This window comes from Lissotriton helveticus, chromosome 3_1 (assembly GCF_964261635.1).
Source record: "Lissotriton helveticus chromosome 3_1, aLisHel1.1, whole genome shotgun sequence".
In the NCBI taxonomy this organism is placed as follows: Eukaryota; Metazoa; Chordata; class Amphibia; order Caudata; family Salamandridae; genus Lissotriton; species Lissotriton helveticus.
In genome coordinates, this window is record NC_136061.1 from 1,414,161,746 (window position 1) to 1,414,169,523 (window position 7,778).

The 7,778-nt window shown below is 47.8% G+C and overlaps 1 pseudogene; it reads right to left on the reverse strand.

Annotated features, from left to right (window-relative positions):
- The window catches only part of LOC144824257 (uncharacterized), a 31,518-nt pseudogene extending 24,069 nt beyond the window's left edge, over positions 1-7,449 (reverse strand).
- Between the last annotated feature and the right edge of the window lie 329 nt (positions 7,450-7,778).

Genomic DNA, 7,778 nt, shown 5'->3' on the forward strand with positions numbered 1-7,778 from the left:
GTGAGGAAGGTGACGTTGGCGAGAGGGTGTTGAGGAGGTCCCAGATTTCTACTGCGTGTTTGTGCAGGGAGCGTACGTTGAGGAGGATGCAGTTCAGGGGTTTGGGCCTGCTAGCATCCGGTGGGTTGCTGGTAGTGGTGGGTATCCGGAGGTGGGTGACAGTGCGGCAGCAGTGTGAGCAGGAGAACTGGCTGTGGGTGGTGTTCAGCATCGACAGCTGGCAGTTCTTGTTTCTTCCGGGGTTGAGTGCATGGAGGGTAGCGGTGGATGGTCGGAGAACCAGGGTCCCGGGTGCTGGGCGCAATCGGGCGCAGACGGGCTTGCCTTTGGCATGCCAGTGGCGGGCCGCCAATATTTAGGGGTCGCGGAGGGCAGGACAGTTTGGGAGGCGGGAGTGGGAACATGCGGGAGAGGCAGCGGGGGCAGCAGTGGCAAATAGGGGAAATAAGTGGGAAAAAGAGGAAAGGCAGGGAGAAAAGAGAAAGGCAAAAAGGCAAGAACAGTAACAGGCAAAAAGGCAAGAACAGTAACAGGCAAAGAGGCAAGAACAGTAAGAGGAAAAGTGCAAGAACAGTAACAGGAAAAAGGCAAAAGAGGCAAAGACAGCAAGAAAATGAAAGAGGAGGATAGTGACAGTCACAGAAGCAGAGGAACGGAACCTCGATCACCAAAGTGGCAGCGCTGTGAGCAGGCACTCAACGGAGGAGGTGCACGATGGGAAGAGCAGTATTCTGACCATGAGGTCAGAGGTCTTGCTCACCCTGTTGCGCAAAGGCCCCCATTAGGAAGGGGTCCGGGACAGCTGGGAGGCGGGAGCGGGAACAAATGAGAGGGGCTGTGGGGGCAGCAGCGTCAAAAAACGGGAAAAAAAGCGGGAAGAAGGTGAAAGACAGGGAAAAAGAAGAAAGGAAAAAGGCAAGAACAGTAGCAGGCAAAAAGGCAAAAACAGTAACAGGCAAAAAGGCAAGAACAGTTAGAGGAAAAAGGCAAGAACAGTAACAGGAAAAAGGCAAAAGAGGCAAAGATGGCAAGAAAATGAAAGAGGAGGATAGTGACAGTCACAGAAGCGGAGGCACTGAGCCTCGAACACCAACCTGGCAGCGCTGGGGGAAGACACTCGCAAGTGAGCTGCGTGAGGGGAAGAGCAGTATTATGACCAAGAGGTCAGAGGTCTTGCTCATGTTGTGTGGAATGGAGAGGACAGGAATGCACCATATCCATCAAGATATAGTGCATTCCCGATCTCATCCTACAATGAGGCACAATCTGCTGCCTAGTGCCAATGCAGGCACCCTTGAACCATGGTGCTAGTGGGCCTGTGTTGCAGGCAGGGTAGTTTATGTGCAGAAAGGGGCACCTTCCTACATAAAAACAATCCTCAGAGACTGTGTGCCCTTTCTAAGTGTGCTGCAGAATGCAGCACACTTAGAAAGAGGAAACAAAGCAAAGAAATAAAGATATGTTTCCTCGTTGCACCTCCCCCATTTTGATGCATTCTCAGGTTTACCTTTATTGGTAAATCTGGGAATGCTCCAAAATACATGGGTGGATGCTTGGGAACACCATGTGGCAGAGTAGCGAAGTCAGCAACTTGCGATGCCTAGGGTTACTCCATATTTACCAGGCAACGCAGGGCCAAGCAGGCTGGCCTTGCAGTGTTTGCTAAATCAAACGTAGGTAATGCGCTGCACCTGCAACGCCATGCGTGACGCAAGGTCAACCCAATACCATGATAAATCTGCCCCTCAGTTTCAATTGGGGTAGAGCAAGTTATTAAATGCTTTTCAAAAAGTGCATGGCCTTTTTAAAGGTATCACTGGGAAACCATAGACTCTTAGGCCCAGATGTATAAAGGTTTTTTGTGTGCGTAAATAGGTTTTGGACCTGTTTGCGCCAGCAAAAAACCTGTGGCCCATGTACTAATCCTATTTTGCGAGTTGCGAATCAATTTGCAACTCGCTGTTAGGAAGGGGCATTCCAAGGGCGTCTGTTCCTAATGGTGACTCCTTAACCTATGTAAGAATGTTTTGCAACCGCAATTACGGTCACAAAACACTCAGAACTTCTCAGAAGGGTGGTAAAGCACTCCCAAACAGGAATGGGTCCCCAGGGGACCCCTACCCCTTTGGGAATGCATGCACAAACATTTGGTCCCAGGGAACACTGCCTGCCCTTTAAACGTTAAACCGAAAAGTTTCATTTTTATTTTTTAAATGCATCCCGTTTTCTTTAAGGAAAATGGGCTGCATTAAAAAAAAAACAGCTTTATTTAAAAGCAGTCCCAGACATGGAGGTCTGCTGACCCCAGCAGGCCACCATCCCTGGGAGTGCTAGACATTCCCAATGGGGTCGCAAATTGCGACAGCCTCATTAATATACATGAGGCATGCAATTTGCAACCCCATTGGGAATCGCAAACAGTGTCTCAGACACTGTTTTGCATCCCAATTAGCGACTCGCTAATTGGCAGGTCGTACATCTGGTCCTAAGAACACAAACTGACACTGTCATATAATACTTTGCCCTCCAGATGAACAGGGTTTCACGTTTTCCTGCTGTTTCCTGCTCTCCTGCCTCCGGCAGGAACAGGAAGCAGGCAGCCTCCCTCCCCTCCCCTAAGCCAATCACATCACTGCAGTGGCAGTGTTGTGATTGGTGGGGACACCACCCAGCCGGACATCTATGAGAAGGCCATTTTCTCTATGTAGGCCGCATGCAGCCTACATAGAGAAAATACAGAGTGGACATGACTGGTTTGGTCGGCCCCAGAGGGCTGACGAAACAGTCAGGGCCCACAGCATTGGGCAAGCCACTCCTCCCCGCCCCGCCCACCGCCTGCGTTCAACCAGGCATACCGTTCTGCTTTCTCGCAGCGCGAGGAGCAGAAACATAGAATGGTATTTAAAATACCATGTTATGTTTCTGCTTCTCGCACTGCAAGAAAGCAGTGGGGCGACGCTCCTCTCCCATAATGGAAGAGCCGCCCTTGGCAAATGGTAAACATCATAGAAGTAAAGAATGTAAACATTTTAGCCTACTCATCTTCAATAATGGGGGCACCCAATGTGACATTATAAAGGGCCTGATTTTGATTCTGTCAGACATGATGCTCCATCACAAATGTCAGGGATATTCTATTTGCCTTATTACAAGTGCATTGCATTATCTAGCATTTGTAATTAGGTGAATGGTGTATCTGTCATTTGTGTCACCCATCTGAAAAATCTCCAAATCATGCACAATATATGTTCATGAACTGGTTTTAAGTTAAGCTAAAATTCTGTAACTATGCACAATTGTTATCTTGCCTCAAACACTATCTCATCTATCCGGTGTAATGCAGATGATACTCTGTCACAAATGTGACATACATTTTGGGGTACACACTATGAGTTAGATATGCTTTGATGTAGTAGGAAAATAGCATATGTGCCTTCTGACAGGGTTTTGAAGGACTATCACAGTTGCCTAAATCAAAATCAGCAACATATTGGTATCGTTTCACTTTAAAATATTGTTGACAGCAATGTTCTGTGCATGCTGTATACTCATAGCTCATGCCCAGCATTCACATTTGTACATAACTGGTATCATACTTGTATGACTATATGGACTTTAGGTCTAACTAAATGTGTGTATATCACACTTGCACGGCTATATGGACCTAAGGTCTACCTAAATGAGGTTGTGCGTGTGTTTGAATGTGTGACAGTTTCAACAAAAGTGTGCTGATGCACTTGGCTGACCTGTTTGTCCAATAAAAAATGGAGGCTGAAGGAATGGTCAAGGGATAATATCTCTGCCACATAATATTATTGATAGAACAATAGTGGCAACATATCATGTTTAATATAAATATGAGCATGTCCAAAACGTTTTACATCCACCTCAGGAGTGTGAGCCACATACACCACTTGATGAAAGGGCAGGTTGCAACTTTTTTTGAGGACATACCCCAATGGTAATATCACACATATCCCACCTGCAAAGTTACAAATAAATTTTTGTCAATTGGCCTGATTTATAGTTTGACGGTTGCGTTACTGCATGAGAAATTAGATGGATATCCTGTCCACCTAATTGTAAGTTAATTATATCAAATGGCGCCTGTAGTAAGGTGGAACTGAATTATTCACAGCGGTGCCATATACAAATTTTCAAAATTCAGAATCCCTTATTCAACCTCTTAATATATTCAGTCTTTTTTTTTTTTAAATCTTTATTATTTTGAAGGCATATTACACAATTCTTATGATGCGCTCATATTTTGACATCTGTAATCGCTCGACACATCTCCTGTAATACTAATTTGCATATTCCATTCTGCATTCGCATCTCAGATTACCTATCCCATGTTTGTTCCCGCTCTCCCATGTAAGTTTGATTCAGTTATCATAGATCGTCTAGTTCCTCCCAGTATGAGTTATCTAAGAAGTGTAATTATCTTATAAATACAATACAAACCCCCCCTCCCCTCAAACATCTGTCATCACTGTTTATTTACATTTCCACATTTCCCCTCTCATCAGCAAGTCTCCGTGCCCTTTAGACAATACATAGGCGAGCCACTGTGTCATGGTGCTGCATTAGGTTTGCTCAAGCAAACACCCTCAACTCCATCCGTTACTCTTCCTCCCCCTCAGAGTCCGGGTCGTCTCCTTCTGGCAAGGGTTCACAAATCTCACCCCTATAAACATTCCATGCCGCCCACACCCTGTTCCACTTGCGGGGAGATGCTCGGAGGACATACACCGCTCTCTCCGTGACCATCAGGATATCCATGTTTTTAGCCCATCTGTTCGCAGTGGGTAGGTCCGGAGCCCCCCACTTCTGCGCAATATCACGCTTAGCCACCGTCATGGCCAGTGTAGCCCAAATCATCCCACTTCTGTCTAGGTCGTTCGGTTCCCAGATGTTCAAGAGGCATTTACGTGGTTCTGGTAAAATGGATATCTTGAGTGCCTGTGAAATTGTGCGCATTATTTTTTTCCAGAATTCCTGTATTTGTGGGCAGTCCCATAGTGTATGAAATAGTGTTCCTTCCTCCCCGCAACCCCTCAAACAAAAGGGATGGGGCGCTCTATTGATTTTATGGAGTAGTGTCCTGGTGTAATAGATGCGGTGTAAGATTTTCAGTTGCACCAGTCTAAACTTTGCCGATATGCCCACCTCCTTCGGGGAGGCTAAGGCTTCGTTCCAGTCTGATTCGTCCGCCTCGCCTAATTCTCCCCCCCATTTTTCTTTAAGTCTCAGCGTGGGGTCGTTTAAGTTGTTAATTAGTTTTTTGTATGTGAGGGAAGTCGCGCTCCGTTGCATAAATTCTGTTAATAGTCTGTCCTCAAGTGGTGAGGATTCCGGCAGTTCAGTGCCCGTAGGGATCGCCTGGAGTAGTGCATGTCTAATTTGGACGTATCTAAATGTTTCAGTGGGTCTGAGGTCATACTGTTGCTGGAGTTGTGGGAACGTTATTACCGTGTCCTTGTCCCAGAGGTCTCCCACCGTGGAGATACCTATAGAGTCCCACTGCGCAAATCCTTTACATGTTCTAAGGTTCCCAAGTAATCTTGTGTCCCACAATGGTGTCATTTTGGTGATCTTTCCCTTCCATCCCAGTCGTGCCTGTGCTATATGCCAGAGGGCTGCTGTGTGTCGTGTCGGGCCGTGCAGATGTTTGAGTCGCGATTTATTATACAGTACCGAGAGCATAGATTCCGTCCCTAGTTGTGACCAGTCTGCCCGGTATGCTGGGTCATCTCTCGGGGTGTGGATCCAGTGGTTAATTACTTTAAGTTGGGCTGCCCAGTAGTAAAGCTGAATATTGGGAAGCGCAATCCCTCCCTCATACCAACTCCTTACCAATTTGTTATAGGCTATGCGCGCTGGGCCATTGTTCCAGAGTAGGTTGGAAACCAATGCAGCGATCTGTTTGAAGTATCGCGGTGGGACAGGGTGTGGGGTGTTTTCCAATATGTATAAGAACCTGGGAAGTGTCATCATCTTATACAATGCTGCCCTACCCAGAAGGGTGAGGGGCAGGGTCGCCCAGTGCTTTACGTCCGCTCGGAAGCGTTCCAGAGGCGGCCTGAGGTTGGCAGCAAAGAATTCAGTTTCAGAATGCGTGATGAACACGCCCAGGTATTTAAAGGAGGTCACCGGTGCCGCCAGGGGGCAGTCCTCCCATAGCCTCGGTGCCGGGCCCTTGAGTATAAATATCACTGACTTAGACCAGTTCAGGGTATAGCCTGATGATTTCCCGTGTGTATTGCAAAGTTCCAGCAGGGCAGGGATGCCGTCGTCAGGTTCGATCATATAAATGAGCATGTCATCTGCATATAGGGAGATTTTATCCTCCCATCCCTCCTCCCAGCTAATGCCCTTAAATAGGGGCGTTGTTCTGATCAGGATTGCTAAGGGCTCGAGCACCAATGCAAAGAGCAAGGGCGACAGGGGGCATCCCTGTCTGGTCCCCCTACCCAACGGGAACGTCGGCGAGATGTGGCCATTAGCCACTACCTGCGCCACCGGTTTAGTGTAGAGCAGTCTGATCCAGGCTATAAATTTCGGCCCAAAGCCCATGCGCGCCAGTACCTCAAAGAGATACTCCCATTCTACAAGGTCAAAAGCCATTTTGGCGTCTAGTGAGAGAATTACAGCCTTCTCCGAGAGGAGGTGTGAGCGAGCCAGCACTCCATGCACCCTCCGGAGATTCAGCGCCGTACTTCTATGGGGCATAAAGCCCGATTGGTCGGGGTGGATCAGGGTGCGCAGGTGCGGCAGCAGACGGTTGGCGAGAAGTTTAGCCAGTACCTTGACCTCCACATTAATTAATGAGATCGGGCGATATGAGGTGCATTCGGTTGACGGTTTTCCTGGCTTCGGTATAGCCACTATCGTGGCCGTGCGTTGATCCAGCGGCAGTTCCGCCTTATCCCTACTCTCCATATACATGTCCAGTAGGGGTCTACTGAGTACTGAGGCCATTGATTTATACCATTCCACTGGCAGTCTATTGGGACCCAGTGCTTTGCCTGATTGTAGTGATTGAATCGCCATTTGAATTTCATCTTCTGTTGGATCTGCTTCTAAGTCTAGCACATCTTCAGGTGTTATGCTGGGGAGGACAATGTCCGCTATCGACATTGCCGCTGTTTGTGCTGTGACGACGCGGTCTGGGGTATATATGTTCTGAAAATGTTTCGCCAGAGTGCGCACGACGTCCTCTGGATGAGTCAGTTCTCGGCCGTCATTAGTACACAGTCTCTGAATACCTCTTGCGCCTCCCCCTCTCTTATCAAGCCATGCCAGCATTTTCCCAGCTTTGTCGCCCACGTCGTAAATTCTCTGTAGTGTGTTCGTGATGTGACCTTGCACTGTCGTTTTGAGGTGGGCCTGGTACTGTTGTTGCCGCAGCAGTAGCGTGTGTGTCGTATCTGAAGTGGGGTTTGCCATATGCTCGGTGTTTGCATCATGCAATGCTAGTTCTATTTCCGTTAGTTCTCGTCGGGAATCTCGTTTGTGTCCGGTAATGGCGGCTATTGCAGCGCCTCGAAGGACAGTTTTATAAGCCTCCCACAGGAGTGACGGCGAAGCCACCGTACCCCTGTTTTCAGCAAAGTAATGTGTCGTCGCTAGTTTAAGTTTTCTCCGAATTTGAGGTATTTTTAGATAATGTGGGTAAACTGGGTAGATTCTTGCGCACTTCTTTTCTCTAGTGGTAAGAGTTATGACGATTGGAGAATGGTCAGATATACCTCTGGGCAGGATATTTATGTCGTCCA